The sequence below is a fragment of the Narcine bancroftii genome, chromosome 13, assembly GCF_036971445.1.
Source record: "Narcine bancroftii isolate sNarBan1 chromosome 13, sNarBan1.hap1, whole genome shotgun sequence".
Taxonomy (NCBI): Eukaryota; Metazoa; Chordata; class Chondrichthyes; order Torpediniformes; family Narcinidae; genus Narcine; species Narcine bancroftii.
The window spans coordinates 19966494-19983832 of NC_091481.1; the positions used below are offsets into that span (position 1 = coordinate 19966494).

At 39.5% G+C, this 17339-nt stretch overlaps 1 protein-coding gene across 9 annotated transcripts in view; it reads left to right on the top strand.

Moving 5' to 3' along the window:
- Positions 1 to 9529, top strand: part of brd1a (bromodomain containing 1a) — a 51783-nt gene extending 42254 nt beyond the window's left edge. For 3 of the 9 annotated variants that reach the window (XM_069908217.1, XM_069908218.1, XM_069908211.1), the window contains 4 exons: positions 1676 to 1993; positions 3525 to 3602; positions 8220 to 8592; positions 8966 to 9529. The gene's annotated coding sequence lies outside the window, so the exon portion shown is untranslated. Of the gene's footprint in view, positions 1 to 1675; positions 1994 to 3524; positions 3603 to 5247; positions 5401 to 8219; positions 8593 to 8965 lie in introns of all 9 variants that reach the window. The other 6 variants (XM_069908212.1, XM_069908215.1, XM_069908214.1 and 3 more) reach the window with 6 other exon arrangements.
- Positions 9530 to 17339: the final 7810 nt, after the last annotated feature.

Here is a 17339-nt window from a genome sequence, read left to right on the forward strand (position 1 = left end):
CTGTCTCCAAATAGTTACATTCCATATTAGTCCATAATTCTTTCTCAGATAAGAAGTTGGTGTGTGCGGGCCTTGTTACTTAATTGAATACATTCAAGTGCAAAAATTAAATGAAGGGGATAATTGGGGGTAAAATAATTCTTATTTCTCGTGATGCCTAACCACATGGGTCAATTTTACAATTAAATATGCCTTTGTTAATCTCTGTCCATTCCATCAGCACAAGGGAAATTACTGTCCCACAATTGTTTTGAAATCCATGATAAACTCCCAAGGACTTTCACGTTTACATCATTATTCATATCCTAATTCTGGTAGAAATGTAACTGGCATGCCTGAAGGTCAATCTTGTGGATAAATTTCATCAAAAGGCATTGACAACAGTGCCTAATTATTAACAGCTTCAATCAAAATAGTTTTGTCATGAAACTACAGATGAGTCAGCAGGTGATGTGGAGATGAATTGAAGGTGGCTCAATAAACGGGTGAATATTGTTGCAAACTGTTAAGATATTAATAATAATTTCTTGGCCTTATTTTCTTATAGGTTGACATAATCACTTTAACAACAATAAATATCCATGCTTTGCTAACAAATTGTACTTGGAATTTATTCTTGATGGAATTATAGAATAAATAATCAATTCAGTCTCCATTAATTATGAAACAGCAGTATTGTACCCAAGAATAAAAGTAGAGACAAAATTCTGCAATAAAATTATATATAAATGTGATTCTTGATGTATTGTCAACATTGTTAATATTGGTGTCATAATCTGGATATTTCTCACATCCATAAAAACCAAGCCTCAATGAGGTTGTAAAAGCACAAGTATTAGTCTTCAGATTTTCTGAATGAATTAAGGCAAATGCTTGCCATTGACATCACTGAATGATGTTGACCTCATTAATGAGGCCTCCACTCTTTTGAAGGGGGGGAGGAGGGTGGGGAGGATGGGGGGGTGGCGGGGGGGTGGGGGGAGGATGGGGGGGAGGAGGGGGGTTGGGGTGGGGGTGGGGGGGGTGATAAACCATACAAATAGACTGGATATGAGGAGAATATTGCCCTAGCTGAGGGTTCCAGAATGAGTTCCAGGGTGTCTACTAAGAGATTTACCAGTGAGATTAGGAACAAAAAGATGTGAAGCAATGCATGGAATTGCTTCACAGAAAACAGAACTCAAATTGAAGTAAAAACACAAAACTGGAGAAACTCAGCAGATCAAACATTGTACTTCATTTAGCAAATATTTTTTAAAAAATCACATAACCAACATTTTGAATTTGAGCCCTTCATCCGGGTAAGTGGAAGTCAAGTTGTTGAATCTAATGTATATAGGAATAAGATAGATTTCCAGAGATAATAAAAGGTATCAAAGTAAATGGGAAGAAAGCAGGAATATGATGTTAAGATGGATGGTCAGTTGTAATCGTAATGAACAACAAGATTTGAAGATCCTTCTGGCTGACTAATCCCATTTTCTATGTTTTTTTAAAAATTCAATCAAGTCATGCTATTTGTTTACTTCAAAAGCATTGAAGTATTTAACACTTACAGTGAAAGTGTGGAAATCAACTGCAATTTAGGATTTTCAACAAAATTATTGAAGCAATAACTTAAAGCTATGGCATATTTCACTTAATTATTAACCACAACAATTTTATCATTATGCAGGTAGTAGTTAGAATTCAGCAATTCATGAATTGGCATTTTGGCTGGCAGTCGGAAACATCCAATCTGAGGGATGCCTGTTCATTTTCCGAACGGTACAGATAATTGAAGACGCCACATCCAGAAGGTCTGTGAAAATGTGCCAGGAGGAGATTGTGTGAATAATTCTCCAGAATTTTTTTCCGAATAGTTGGAATTATACCCATCTTCTCACGTTCTGCATATTCAGCAATGGTTTGTAATTAAATTTATTTCTACTCCAAGGAATACAATCACCCTTTAGTTCTATGGAATTGATACAAAGCAACATGAAAGTTTTCAGTGAGTAATATAAATCAAATTAACTTTCTTTGCTATTGAACTGGTGAAGTTTAAATAATTAAATAATTTTTTTTATTTAATATATAAAATATAACATAACAATTACAGCACGGAAACAGGCCATTAGGCCCTTCTAGTCCGCACCGAACCAAACACCCCTTTCTAGTCCCGCCTCCCTGCACAATGCCCATAACCCTCCATCTTCTTCTCATCCATATACCTGTCCAACCTTTTCTTAAATAATACAATTGACTCCGCCGCCACTATTTCTCCCGGAAGATCATTCCACACGGCTACCACTCTCTGAGTAAAGAAGTTCCCCCTCATGTTACCTCTAAACCTCTGCCCCTTAATTCTTAACTCATGTCCTCTTGTTTTAATCTTTCCTCCTCTTAATGGAAATAGTCTATCCACATCCATTCTGTCTATCCCTTTCATAATCTTAAATACTTCTATCAAATCCCCTCTCAACCTTCTACGCTCCAAAGAATAAAGACCCAATCTGTCCAATCTCTCCCCATACTCCAGATGCTTAAACCCAGGTAACATTCTGGTCAACCTTCTCTGCACTCTCTCCACTCTGTTTATATCCTTCCTATAATTATGCGACCAGAACTGCACACAGAACTCTAAATTAGGCCGCACCAACGTCTTATACAATCTCAACATCACCTCCCAACTCCTATATTCCATGCAATGATTGATAAAGGCCAGCATACTAAAAGCCTTCTTCACCACCCTATTCACGTGAGTTTCTACCTTCAGGGAACGATGTACCGTTACTCCTAAATCTTTCTGCTCTTCTGTATTCCTCAATGCTCTCCCATTTACCACGTATGTCCTATTCTGATTCTTCTTACCAAAATGAAGCACCTCACACTTATCAGCATTAAATTCCATCTGCCATTTTTCAGCCCACTTTTCTAAGCAGCCCAAATCCCTCTGCAATCCTGGTAAATCTCTTCTGCACCCTCTCTATAGCTCCTGGTAAATCTCTTCTGCACCCTCTCCATATGGCTGAGAGGAGATTGTTAGATGAACATATCCTAACATTATTCTCTGTGATTTGCCCTCTTAATAAATAGATCATGTTACTCATGCAAATTCCAAGTACAAGTAGTTGCTCCCCCCCCCCCCTCCACCCATCACCCTTCAAAATTGGGTTGTAGGTTAATTAGTGTATTTGGTGACACGGGCTCATGGGCTGAAAGGGCCTGTTACCGTGCTATATGCCTAATTTTAAAAAAAATATTGTACAAATGCACTTAAGGGCATTCTTGAAAGATTCACAAGAATTAGAAATTTTCAGTGGATGAATCAGCTTCTCTGGAGAAACCAGAGGTTATTGTTTACACTATTGAATGCTCATTTTCAGAAATATACTGACTGATATGCTGAATACTTTCAGAATTTGTAGTTTTGGACTTGTTTTGAAATTGTACTCATTTATAAATTCAAGCTCTCAGTAGAGTAAGGATATTGTTATTTCTCAAGTGTCAGTCTTAACAGAACAAATTGCTCCTTGATGCAGGATGGACAGGTGGATAGAAAAGTGTTTTATGCTGAAGTGCAAGCATGTCTACTAATGAATGGAGAGAAGGAGAAAGAGGTAAGATAAAAAGAGATTTAGATAAATGTAGCAATTCTAAAGTTTCCCAAAAGAATACTGTTTAGTAAATGGTGCAAAACACAGTCCTGTTTTCAAAAGAGTGGAGGCCTCATTAATGAGGTCAACATCATTCAGTGAGCCACCAGGGATATTGCCCACACAGACCTGCTATTGTAAATTGAGTGTCATCCACTGCAAGAACTGATCCAGTTGGATGCAGGAGGTTTCATTGCACTTTAAACTTCTAAAAGATTTTTTCCAGGTGAAACCAAATTGAACAGTAAAAGTCCTTTACAGATATTGCAGGTTTCTTTGAGATAAAATAATCATTGTGTTTTTTTTTGGCTAATTGGAAATCAAACCTGCTGTTGGATGGAGCACTGGTGATATTTTACTGTTAGCATGGCCTATTCATTTCATTAATCACTTATTTTTTGCAACTCCATCTTTTACCTGCAAGGTTATAGAAACTGACAATGACACATTAATCTGCATGAGACCTATGTGTAGTTAATTAACTACACGAGCCTAATACTTTATTACCTGTCATCCTAAAATTAGCATGGGGAAAACAATTAATTTACATGATATTTATTGTGTGTTTTATTATAATGTTCTTTCTATAATGGTTCAGTGTTGTCTGATTGGCAACAATTAGATTTGCCAATTCAATTTAAGTTTCAAAAATTAAGATTCACTGAACACTTTGAGTGATATAAAGAAGTTTTCATTCACAACTCAATAATGTATTAAAATAAAACAAACATGCTTTGAATGATTTAGTATTCAAAGAAATACAAATTTCAAGCACACATGCCTTAATTTTCAATTAACTGTTTGGCATGTGCTATGGAGAGATGGCAGGGTGACTGGTACTGGCTGTACAAATTTATTTTAAAAATGTGATATTATGCAAGCACAGTATGTATCAAGGTGAAATGGTTCCACATCGCCAGCAAGATTTATGGACCCTCATTATGCTGTCGGGAAGTAGCTAACATTGCTTTTCCTTTTAAAATATTTTTATTGATATTTGTACAATTATGATGTGCTATAGAACAAACAAAAAAGTTGCAGTAGTGATCAGGTGTAAAAAAAATTAACAAAAAAAGGATTTATTGTCAATAACAGGTCATGAAATTCGGTGTCTCATAGCAGCATCACATTATAACCATCTTGCAACATTGCTATAAAAATAATCAAGGTTTAAGGTTCCCCAAAGCAAGGTGGACACTTAAAAAAAATCAAATGCAATCATCTTGGAGAGAGAGAGAAAGCCATGCCAAAATTTCAAATCAACCCTAACTCTTGAGGTTATCATAGCAGTCCATAAACAAGCCCTATATCATTTGAAATTTGATATTTGAATCTATGACAACACACCTTTTTTCCCAAATTTAAGCAAGACATGATATCCCTTCGCCATTGTCAATATGTTGGTGAAACATCGGCTTTCCATTTAATCAAAATTGCATGTCGGGCCAATAACGAAGAAAAGGATAAAATATGACATTGAATTGAGGTAGCTAACATTATTTAGTTGGGGGGGGGGGTGGAAATAAGGTAAGGTTCCAGATCTTGATAACTAGCCAGTGGTCCTGGTGCAAAGTAACAGCATGTGTATGTGTTTGATTTTATTAATTAGTTAATTCTGGAACCTATCAGAATCCAGGTTCAGGATTCAAATGAACAAATTTCATCATACCAGGAGGTACTGGAGCTTGTGAACAAATAAATTAATGAAAAGTATCCACAGAGAAGGGAAGAACCCAAATAGCCATTGGCATACATACATCTGGTAAATATGAACAATTCTGGAAGCAATCACAGCAAAAGAAATGGAACCAGATAATCTCCTGGGTGTCTGCAGAAGTGTGTTGGGGGTGGACCTTAAGCTAGCAGCTGATAGGTGGATCCATATCCACTCACCTACTAGTCTGTGCTCCTTCCCCTATCCCCACCCACACCTTTGGCACTCCTGAAGAAGGCTTCAAGCCTGAAATGTTTCCTGACTTGCCGAGCTTCTCCATCACTTTTGTGCACTGAAATAAATTTCCGGAGAAGATTGTACACCTATCACAGAATTCCATTATTAAACCAAGATGTTACCACAAAGCAAGCACACCAAGCCGCAATTTTCTCAGAAGCCCAAGGAAATATGCCATGTTCCTGAGGCCTTACCAAGTTTTATGGATGCACCATAGAAATAACTGTGTTTAGACATATCACAGCTTGGTGTGGGAACGGCTCTCCCCAAGACCACGAGAAACTACATGGAGCTGTAAATGGAGCTCAGGCCATCACACATATTAAAGGACGCATCCAAACATCCTGTCCATTGGCAGAATTGCTTGTGCTTTATAGCAGAAACCTGCAGATTGAAGGAGAGTATCTTTCCTGCTGTTATCATAGGTTTAATGGTCTCTTTATCTCTCACTTGCAAAAGATGATGCTCTTGTAGTTTGAATTATATTTCTCTCTATACGCTGCACTATATAACTTATTGTAACACTGTTTTGCATTGTTTTATGTACTTGTTTATTTGTCATTATTAAACTATACTGCAAGAGTTGACTTTTCTAGATTGCATACAAAATTAAGTTTGGTACACTTGACAGTAAAACAATTCAATTCCACTAATTTGAGTTAAAAAAAATTTGGCAGACTCTGCGATCGAAGTTTACACAAGGTTTCTGGAGAAACTCAGCAAGTCACACAGTGTTCTTTATGCAGCTAAGATAAAGATACATCCCACTCCCATCCAGAGACCTATCGTGTCCCCATCACTCCTCAGCTATTTTCCTCTTGTGCCCTCCCTCCTATATCCACCTCTTGTCTGTTCCCCATCCCCACCTTTTTATTCATGCTCCTGCCTTGCATTTTACTCATACCTCGATGAAGATGTATCTTTCGCTTTGCTGACTTCCTCCAACAGACTACAGTTCCATCAATTTGTTCTGTTCTTAGAAGTGAGAACAATGTTTCATGTTCAACTTTTTAAAAAATAACACGTTAAAAAAAAACCCTTGTATCTGGGGATTAGTGGATGCTGGATAAATGAATTTTCCGATTGCGTTTTGCGTGATTGGCGAACTAGTGGCGAAGCAGGCCAATGTTAAACTTCTTACTGATTTATTTTCCGCAATTGTTTTGCCCCGTGGCTTGAGGCTGCATATTGCTTTAATTTGGGATAACAGGGGTTTTTCTGTACCAAACACCAAAAAGTTGCAGCTGTTGGAAAATTGAAATTAAAACAAAAAATGATGGAGATACTCTTGAAGCCAGGCAACATCTCTGGAGAAGAAACAGGTCATTGGGTTGAAATGCGAACTCAATTTTTCCCCTCTCTAGTTGCCACACGAGTTGCTGAGGGTTTCCAGCATATTTTATTTTTATTTTTAAAAATGACTGCAGTTACATTGGGGAATATTGATAATAACAATTGTCAAGTCGTTAATGCAACAACATGGGGAAATGTAAATTCCTTCCTTCATACACCCATGGTTTGCAAAGATGGAGAATGTACATTAATCAAGTGTTTCAGTACTAAATTAGCACATAGTCTGCTAGGGACATGAATAACTCCTGCTGATGAATGACGTGCCCATCTAATACAAACATGGAAATTCACCAGAGATTTGCAATCGAGTTGCTCGCAAAATAAGTTTGCCTATTCATGTTGCCGCACTTTTAATTGCAGTATCTTGATCTACACTTTCAAGGCAACAATCTTCAATATTTTTTGCCACAGACAGCTGAAAATACATATTGCTAGCCGTGCATCCACCTGTGATCTATCAGCCTGTGTTCCTTCCCCTTCCTCTCTCCTCCCCTCCTCACTTTTTAAATTTAGGTGCCTGTCTGTTTCCTTTCCTCATAGGGTTCAGAAGACCCAAAACGTTGCTTATTCTTTCCTTCCTGTCGATGCTGCGTGACCTGCTGAGTTCCTCCAGCGCCTTTGTGTATTCTACTACGATTCCACCGTCTGCAGACTCTCTGAACTTTCGTTGCCGAGCTAATCAACAGTGAATTGTCATTGGTATATTAAGATGGGATGGGGGTAACAGATAGGGGTTCCGGGAAGTTGATTGCAAAACATGTACATTGGACAGACAGTCAGTGGCTCTGTCGTGTGCCGCTCAGGTGGAGTTTTTACTGTGACTCCATGGGTTATGTGAGGATGCTTCAATTTTTTCCTGCATCCCAAAACCATGCAAGTTTGGGAGGTTAATTGATCACTGTAATTTGCTCAATTATCTGAGTGTTGGAATTAGGTGGGGGGAGTCATGGGGATGTGGGGAAAATGAAATATCTTAAGCCCTGGATTAATGTAAATCACTGTTTGATGGTTGGTGCAGACTGATAGGTCTGTGCTGAATGACTCTATGCCTTAAATATATACAGTAAAACCTCCGGTATCCAGCACCTATGGGGATTTATAGATGCTGGATAAGAGTAATTTCCAATTGCTTGAGGTTTATTCTTAAAATTCCTAACTAAAACATCTGCATTACGGATAAACAGTTTAAAAGGCAAAAAAAACCTATTCTGTATTTTACTTGACAAACTTTACTTGCATAAATATTTAAACCTTAAAGAATTTTACTTTATTTTCAGTTACATTCTTTGAAATCATTTAACCATCGCTGCATCTGCAGATTCCTCCCTGGAGCCACCTGAAAGATGAACAATAATATTATAGATAATTAACTCCACCTTCCCCCAAGTCTACAGAGAAAGATTCTGACCGGGGTGACTCTTACTTAGCAGGAATAAGGAGGCCCTTTAAGAGAGTCACCCCGACGGCGAGCGGCATCAACCGGCTCTTCATACTGGGTGACGCCATTGCTGTTTCACACAACTTTATTCAAACAGCTGCTACAAGCAAAGCACAGCATAGGAACTCCACTGGCTGAATATTTGCTCCCATCTTCACCAAAGATTTGTGTGTTACTTCAGAGAACATTTACTTTTACAATTTTAAATTTAGGTATGTTTTACCTATTCAATTTTTTTTTAAATTTCCTTTTTTTGCCAGTTGCTAGAATTCTGGATATCAGAATACCTGTATGTTAATGCGTGTACATGATCAAGTCAATGTGAAAACATGTTAATATATGTAATACTGTGCATGTAAAATGTCAAGCTACACTGTAAGTGGATAAAAATTTCTTGCATAACTGTTTATATTATTGGTATCCTTTTGGAGGTGGATGTGGCAGTTTAGTTCAAGCTGGCTTTATAAATTAATTGTTGTTAGCGACAGACCTACTGGGTAGTTCATTTTTTTTAATGTAATCGGTGAGATGATTGAGGGAAATTATCTAGTCTTCAATAGTAAAATTTATTTCACTTTGTTACAGACCACAATACTTATCAATGCAAAGACGTGCTCCATCCAAAAAGTTCACATGCCTGTAATTTACTTTCTAAAGCAATTGGTACAAGTGTAAACTGGGCTAAAAGAGTTTCTAATTGATGAAATTCCTTCAAGCAAGAAGTACAGGTAGATGCTACTGCGTGTGGGTCAACAAGACATTCCTGTGAACTATTTCATCTGCAAAAATTAAGACAGTGCTAATCAGACGCTGGAAATACTCAGCAGGTCAGGCAGGTCACGTCAGTTGGTCAGTTTTCAAGACAGAATCTCCAACTTGGTTTCTCGCTCGATAAATGCTACCTCATTTGCTGAGTACATCCAGAATCTTTTTTTTTCCAGATTTGCAGCATCAGCTGCTTTTTGTTTCTTGACAGTACTTTGACTGAGCCACAGTGCAAAGCCTTGGGTTTTAGACTGATCCCAACATAATTGGGTTTAAGCCTTCATAAACTAGTTGTTAGTCTGGCTGTGATGATCTGTCCTGCCACATGTTGAGTAATGAATATGCTTCCAATTCCAATCAAATAAAATAATGTTGTTAAAAGTATTTGGTTTAAATTTTTACAGTTCATTTCATTGACCTTCTGTAGATTTTCTTCTATAGTTACGGCAATGTATCTGGAGAACTGCTATGACAATTCAGTTCCAATTGTATAACATATTATCTATGTTGCTCCAGGGTGTGTGAGCACCAAAGAAATTCCATCAGTTAAAGTCAAAACTTCTACAACAGTGGCTCTCAACCTTTTTCTTTTCACTCACATACCATTTTAAGTAATCCTTATGCCATAGGTAATCTGTGATTAGTAAGGATTAAAGTGGTAAGTGAGTGGGAAGGGAAGGTTGAGAATCACTGCTCTTGACCCAATTGTTACTGAAATATTTTGTTTGAGAAAAATTGTCACTGGCCCATTTCCTTTGGAGTTCTGAAACCGTGCACATAACGAGTCAATGAGGTACGACTAAAACAGCGGTTTTCAAATTTTTTCCTTCCATCCACATACCACTTTAAGCAATCCCTTACTAATCACAGAGCACCTATGGCATAGGGAATACTTAAAGTGGTATGTGAGTGGAAAGAAAACAGTTGAGAATCACTGCTGTACAATATTGTTGCAAACTTATGAAATTGAAGCTAATTGGTTACCTGGAATGATAAATGTGCACTACCTTTTAAAGACAAAACATAGAAGAACATTAGCTTCCTTAAATTATTTATAGGATAATTTAGCAAAATGAGATGATGCTTGCATAAATTTTAGATCAGAATATGGACTCCACCAACCATGATTCAAACACTCAGAAATGAACTTAATTTTAATTGTCTTAGTACAACACAATGGATATTCTTTGCAGCATTGTGTAAAGAACTTAAACCATATAAAATATGTAGAAACATTTCTATTCAAGCATTTTGTATTAAGATGTTTTAACAGAGGGATAATTCACAGAATCTAGATGATGGAAGTTGAATTTGATACCCCTCCACCCTCAGACTTCTCAATAACAAACTCACTCAGAGACTCCTTTAAGGACTCTTACATGTACTTAACTTATGGCACTTCATTGATTTTTCTCTTTTTTGCACAATCAGTTTGTTTATGTTTGTACGCATTTTCTTAAGTGCAGTTTTTTGCACGACCAAAAAGTGGGAATTCTGCCTTGCCCACAGAAAAAAAAGAATCTCAGGGTATGTATGTATGTACACTCTGACAATAAATCTGAACTTTGAATTTTTGAACTTTGATGTTAATCTCTGGTGCCTGAGAAGGGTGTGCAAAGGTTAGATAGAGACAATGTGCTTCCCTCCACAATAGCATGTGTGTCTATGTGCCTCACACACTCATGTCATTGTTGCAAGTGTGCTTGGGATAGTTATTGCAATCAATGGGCAAAATACCACACTCAACATTGGTATAAATTAAAACTGTATTTGCACTTTTGATGTGTACGTGTCCAAAGCTGATTGATAAGTTAGCCCCATCATACATGAGTTTAAAAAAAAAATTATGATCAAAAATACAAGTAGTTTTGAGGTACACCAAACAATATTTGCTTTTACAAGTATGTGCTGCTTAACGTCCAAGATACGTTCTGTGAAATTGGATATTATGTGACGTGGATGTTGGGCTAACACCATATTGTATACTTGGCAAAGCTATACCATGTAAAACATGTAGAAACCTGTAATTTTTTAAAAATTTGTAAGTAATTAATTCCTTATTATCATAATTCTAATAAAAACAGTGTCCCTCATGTGTTTCTAATCTTTGGCACCATTTAATGATGATGGAAGTTTGGGGCCTGCTTTGCTACATTATTTAACAGACCCTTATATTTGTCGCCGAGAATATTCTCCCAGAATCACAGTGCGGCTTTCGCGCAAACAGAGGAACCACTGACATGGTCTTTGCCCTCAGACAGCTCCAAGAAAAGTGCAGAGAACAAAACAAAGGACTCTACATCACCTTTGTTGACCTCACCAAAGCCTTCGACACCGTGAGCAGGAAAGGGCTTTGGCAAATACTAGAGCGCATCGGATGTCCCCCAAAGTTCCTCAACATGATTATCCAACTGCACGAAAACCAACAAGGTCGGGCCAGATACAGCAATGAGCTCTCTGAACCCTTCTCCATTAACAATGGCGTGAAGCAAGGCTGTGTTCTCGCACCAACCCTCTTTTCAATCTTCTTCAGCATGATGCTGAACCAAGCCATGAAAGACCCCAACAATGAAGACGCTGTTTACATCCGGTACCGCACGGATGGCAGTCTCTTCAATCTGAGGCGCCTGCAAGCTCACACCAAGACACAAGAGAAACTTGTCCGTGAACTACTCTTTGCAGATGATGCCGCTTTAGTTGCCCATTCAGAGCCAGCTCTTCAGCGCTTGACGTCCTGCTTTGCGGAAACTGCCAAAATGTTTGGCCTGGAAGTCAGCCTGAAGAAAACTGAGGTCCTCCATCAGCCAGCTCCCCACCATGACTACCAGCCCCCCCACATCTCCATCGGGCACACAAAACTCAAAACGGTCAACCAGTTTACCTATCTCGGCTGCACCATTTCATCAGATGCAAGGATCGACAATGAGATAGACAACAGACTCGCCAAGGCAAATAGCGCCTTTGGAAGACTACACAAAAGAGTCTGGAAAAACAACCAACTGAAAAACCTCACAAAGATAAGCGTATACAGAGCCGTTGTCATACCCACACTCCTGTTCGGCTCCGAATCATGGGTCCTCTACCGGCACCACCTATGGCTCCTAGAACGCTTCCACCAGCGTTGTCTCCGCTCCATCCTCAACATCCATTGGAGCGCTCACACCCCTAACGTCGAGGTACTCGAGATGGCAGAGGTCGACAGCATCGAGTCCACGCTGCTGAAGATCCAGCTGCGCTGGATGGGTCACGTCTCCAGAATGGAGGACCATCGCCTTCCCAAGATCGTATTATATGGCGAGCTCTCCACTGGCCACCGTGACAGAGGTGCACCAAAGAAGAGGTACAAGGACTGCCTAAAGAAATCTCTTGGTGCCTGCCACATTGACCACCGCCAGAGGGCTGATAACGCCTCAAACCGTGCATCTTGGCGCCTCACAGTTTGGGGGGCAGCAGCCTCCTTTGAAGAAGACCGCAGAGCCCACCTCACTGACAAAAGGCAAAGGAGGAAAAACCCAACCCCAACCCACCAATTTTCCCTTGCAACCGCTGCAATCGTGTCTGCCTGTCCCGCATCGGACTGGTCAGCCACAAACGAGCCTGCAGCTGACGTGGACTTTTTACCCCCTCCATAAATCTTCGTCCGCGAAGCCAAGCCAAAGACAAGAGACAAGATATTTTCTGGAGGAGAAAGGTTTTACCTATGCATGATGAGTCCTGCCATTGGCCACACTTTGCGAGGAACTTCAGGAGATTCACTATGTCCCCCGAAGACTTGAAAATTTCTACAGGTGTACCGTGGAGAGCATTCTGGCTGCTTGCATCACTGCCTGGTATGGAGGTGCCGACGTTCAGAACAAGAAAAAAGCTCCAGAGGGTTGTTTGACATCATGGGCATCAGTTCTCCCTCTACAAGAAGCGGGATCTTAAGAAATTAGCCTCTATCTTCAATAACCCCAGCCATCATCGGGACCAAGGTACAGGATCCTGAAGACGAGCACTCAGTGGCACAAGGGCAGCTTCTTATCCTCTGCCAACGCATTCCTGAATGATCAGTGAACCACAGACCCTGCCTTTGACTCTCTTTCTTCCACTATTTTTTAAAATTTATTTTGTAAGGTGGTTAATATAAATGTTTACGCTGTTAAGCTGCTGCAAAACGATGAATTTCATGACATGTTCATGACAATAAATTGTGATTCTAATTCTGCAGGTTTATTTCAGGTAGGCCAGAGATGGACGATAACATTCTTCCTGTCTCATTTTACCAGGATGGCCCTAATCGGACATCCCTTATCAATTTGACCAACACGCCAACAGGAGATGGGAAGGAGAGATCCTGTTAAAATTCTCTCTCCCTTTCCAATAGGTTATTTTCTCTTTCTGTTCAAATGGTGGTCATTTTGTAGAAGGTGTGAAACTGTTTGCCTTCCTTCTGATTCCCCTTTAGAACTGGGATTCAGTCTAATTCAGAAGGTCACATTTCCAAGTTATCAGGTTAAATCTTTCATTTGTGTCTTGTAAGGTAAAAACATCATGAGATGGGACCGGAGAAGGAGTCACCCAGTACTAAGGAGTAACAGAATGCAGATGTGACCTTGTACACTCAAGATAAGCTTGGCACTAACAAGAATGATGAGCAGCAGACTAACAGAGAAGGGTAGCAACAGTTTATTCATTGGACAATGTCATGGTATGATAATTTACTAAGTACGTATCCTGAGGTATAAAAAAAACACCACTTGCTGATAATGGCAGAATGCGCCTTCTCCAACTAACACTGTTAGTTGCAAGTGTTACAATCCAGTAATAAAGAACCTTGATTTCGACTCAGTCTGGTGTCTGACTCACTCATTCATGAACAAAGCAGACCTAACAGTCTTTAGAATTTAAGGAATCTAAGCTCTTCAAGTGAATATTTTTAATGTTTTCATCAAACAACTCAAGGGTGTGATGTGTTCCAGGAAGTAGAACAAATGCTTTCATTATTTGGAAATAGCTGAAGTTTGCATCTTTGTGATGCTAAAGACTATTCCTGGTTTTGCCTGTTATAGGGAAATGTTCCAATTTCCAACAGAGTTATTGGTTGCTCACAATGTTGCCATCACTCCAGTTTTAACTAGGACATAGCAGCTGAGGGAACAGACAGCTTTTATTTGGGGAGCCACCCATAAATTATAATCACAGTGACACCAGCAGGCTTATGCGCTGTGCGGCAGAATCAATCTCATGCTGGATACGTTGGAAGAGAAACAACTGGAGATTGTGCCCAGGTAGTTTCAGAGCTAGATGAGCAAACAGTGGCAAAGATGCTAATAGTATGGGGTACAGAGCTGTGACCACCACCTGGAGAGGCTGTAATGCTGCAAGGTTATTTGACATTTTTAAAATACTTCTGAGAACTGAGCAATGAATGTTAACCAAACAACTAATATAATGATTAAAAGGGGGGGGGGGGGGGGGAGTAAGGTCATTCTTAGCTCACAGATATTTGCTTGCAGACTAACTTTTTTCACAGGATTTAAAACCCCAAAGACCAAATTGATATATGATTCCAGAAGAACTCAAAGATGCTTGGAGTCCTCACTAAGATCAGTCAGAATGCTGTCCTCCAGAGATGTTACAGGTGCTCTTTTTCAACTTGCTACTCCTTTATTTACAGTTCAACAACAGCGACCGGACAAAACTCTCCCAGACATAAGGGTCCGTTGGTCACAATCACTTCATGTCCAATAATAAATAGAAAGAGCGGAAATGTGAGAGAGAAATACAAAATTATAATATACAGATTTAATTTTATTTATTAAATTTAATCATACACCGCGGTAATAGCCCATTTTGGCCCACAAGACTGTGCCACCCAATTGTGCCCCATTAACCTACTTGCCCAGTACAGTGGGAGAAAACAAGAGCCCCCGGGGAAAACCCACATAGACATGGGAGACAATACAAACTCCTTACATATTGTGCGGGATTCAAACCCATGTCCGGCGCTGTAAAGACGTTCAGCTAAGCACTATGCCAACTGTACTGCCCTCAGTACTGAAATTTTTGCTTGCTGCAGGTGGAGAGAATATATATATATATAAATTAAATTACTAATAATGTGCCATGAGACAGAAAAAAGAGGTAAGAAATATATAGATAAATAGAGTTGCAGTTAGTGTGAATAAAAGTGATGTTTCAATACTCTAGAGCTATTGGTGGTCCTCGAGTTGTACCTTGTTGAGTGAAATATTCCTTAATTATTAGGCCAGTGATGAATATTGCACAGAGATCACAGGCTGCAAATGGATGCTATAGTCCACCCTGCAGGGCTTCAAGGAAGGAGAAGTGGAGGGGGGGGGGCGGAATAAATATTTCAGCAAAGAACACTTAAACATAATTCAGATCTGATCCCATTTCAACTGTATTTTTCTATGATTTTATAATATTAAGTTATAAAATTAAATTTAGACATACAGCATGTCTGTCCGTGAGGCCGTGCTGCCCAATTATCCCCAATTAACCTACATCCCCATTCATTTTGAAAGATGGGAGGAAACTGGAGCGCCCAGAAGAAATCCATGCAAAGGTGAAGAACCACTGACTTGGAGTAAAAGAGCAAGAAAATCTTTATGAACCTTTAAGTAACAATCATCAAGGATCCACACCACCCAGCATATGCTCTGTTCTTGCTGCTCCCATCAGGAAAGAGGGAAGGTGACACAAGACTCTCACCTCCAAGTTCAGGAATAGCTGCTACCCCTCCACCATCAGACTCCTCAACAACAAACTCAATCAGGGACTCATTTAAGGACCCTTACACTTTATTGATTTTTTTTCTCTATTGCTCAGTTTACATTTCTTTATTTGTTTAGATGTGTACATTTTGTACAGTATTTTTCACAATCATTAAGTGGTAAATCTGCCTCACCCACAGGAAAAATAATCTCAGGGTTGTATGTGATGTCATGTGTGTATCTGACAACAAATCACCCATGACTGTGGCCAGACACGATCCCAATGCTATCTACAAATTTTCTGATGACACCACAGATGTCGGCAGAATCACAAACAGCGATGAGGAAGAGTACAGGAGAGACATAAATCAGCTCGTTGCGTAGTGTCACACCAACAGCCTTGTGCTCAACATTAGCACAACCAAAGAGATGATTGTGGACCCAGTCCTCATCGAAGGTTCAGTAGTGGAGAGGGTCAAGGATGTCAAATTCCTGGGTGTCAGCATTGCTGAGGATCCATCCTGCAGCCTCCATGTCGATGCAATCACGAGGAAGGCTTACCAGTGGCTATAGTTTGTGAGATGTTTGAGGAGATTTGGTATGTCACAAAAACTCATGAAAACTTTTACAGGTGTACCGTGGAGACCATTCTGTCTGGTTGTATCACCACCTGGTAAAGAGGTGCCAATGCTCAGGACAATAAAATGTAGGAAGCAAATACCTCATTTTTTATTTAAGCTATCTCTCCATTATATTCCAATCAAGCATGATTTCCAACTTCGTTCTGCAGAAGCATCAACCCCAAGAGCTGATTGCAACTGTGGAATTGATAAAATTGTAAGTACCCATTTTCTCCTGATCATTTCTATTTGGATTTCTTAGTCTGAATTTTATTTTTGCTTTTTATTTGTTATGTTTGGAATACCTCCCATTAACCTTTGGCATTGAACAAGAGAGTCTGTCGTCGCTTTCCTCGAAGTATGAGCAAAAGGCAGGCAGGTGCCTGAATAAAAAGATGGAGGGGTGGGGTGGGACGAGAAGTACAAGTTAGCAGGTAAGAGGTCATGGAGGTGGGAGGAGGGTAGAGGAGTAAATACAAAAGCTAAGGTAATTGGGAGAAGGGTAGCTCTCTGATTGGGAAGTGATGGGAAGCTCAAAGAGATGGGGAAAAGGGAAAGAGAGATGGAGAAGGGGTTTAATGGAAATTAAGCAAGTTGATATTGATTCTATCCAGTTGGAGAATGCCCAGATGGAATATAAGGTATTGTTTTCTCAATTTGCAGGTAGCCTTGGTTTGGTGGTGCATGAATAGACGTGCCATTGTGTGGAATTAAAATGGTTGGCCTCTGTAGTGGACAGAGGGAAGATGTTCAATGAAACAATCTCCCAGTCTGCATCTTGTCTCACTGATGTATAGGAGACCACATTGGGAGCACTAGATGCAGTAGATGACCCCCTGCAGATTCACAAGTGAA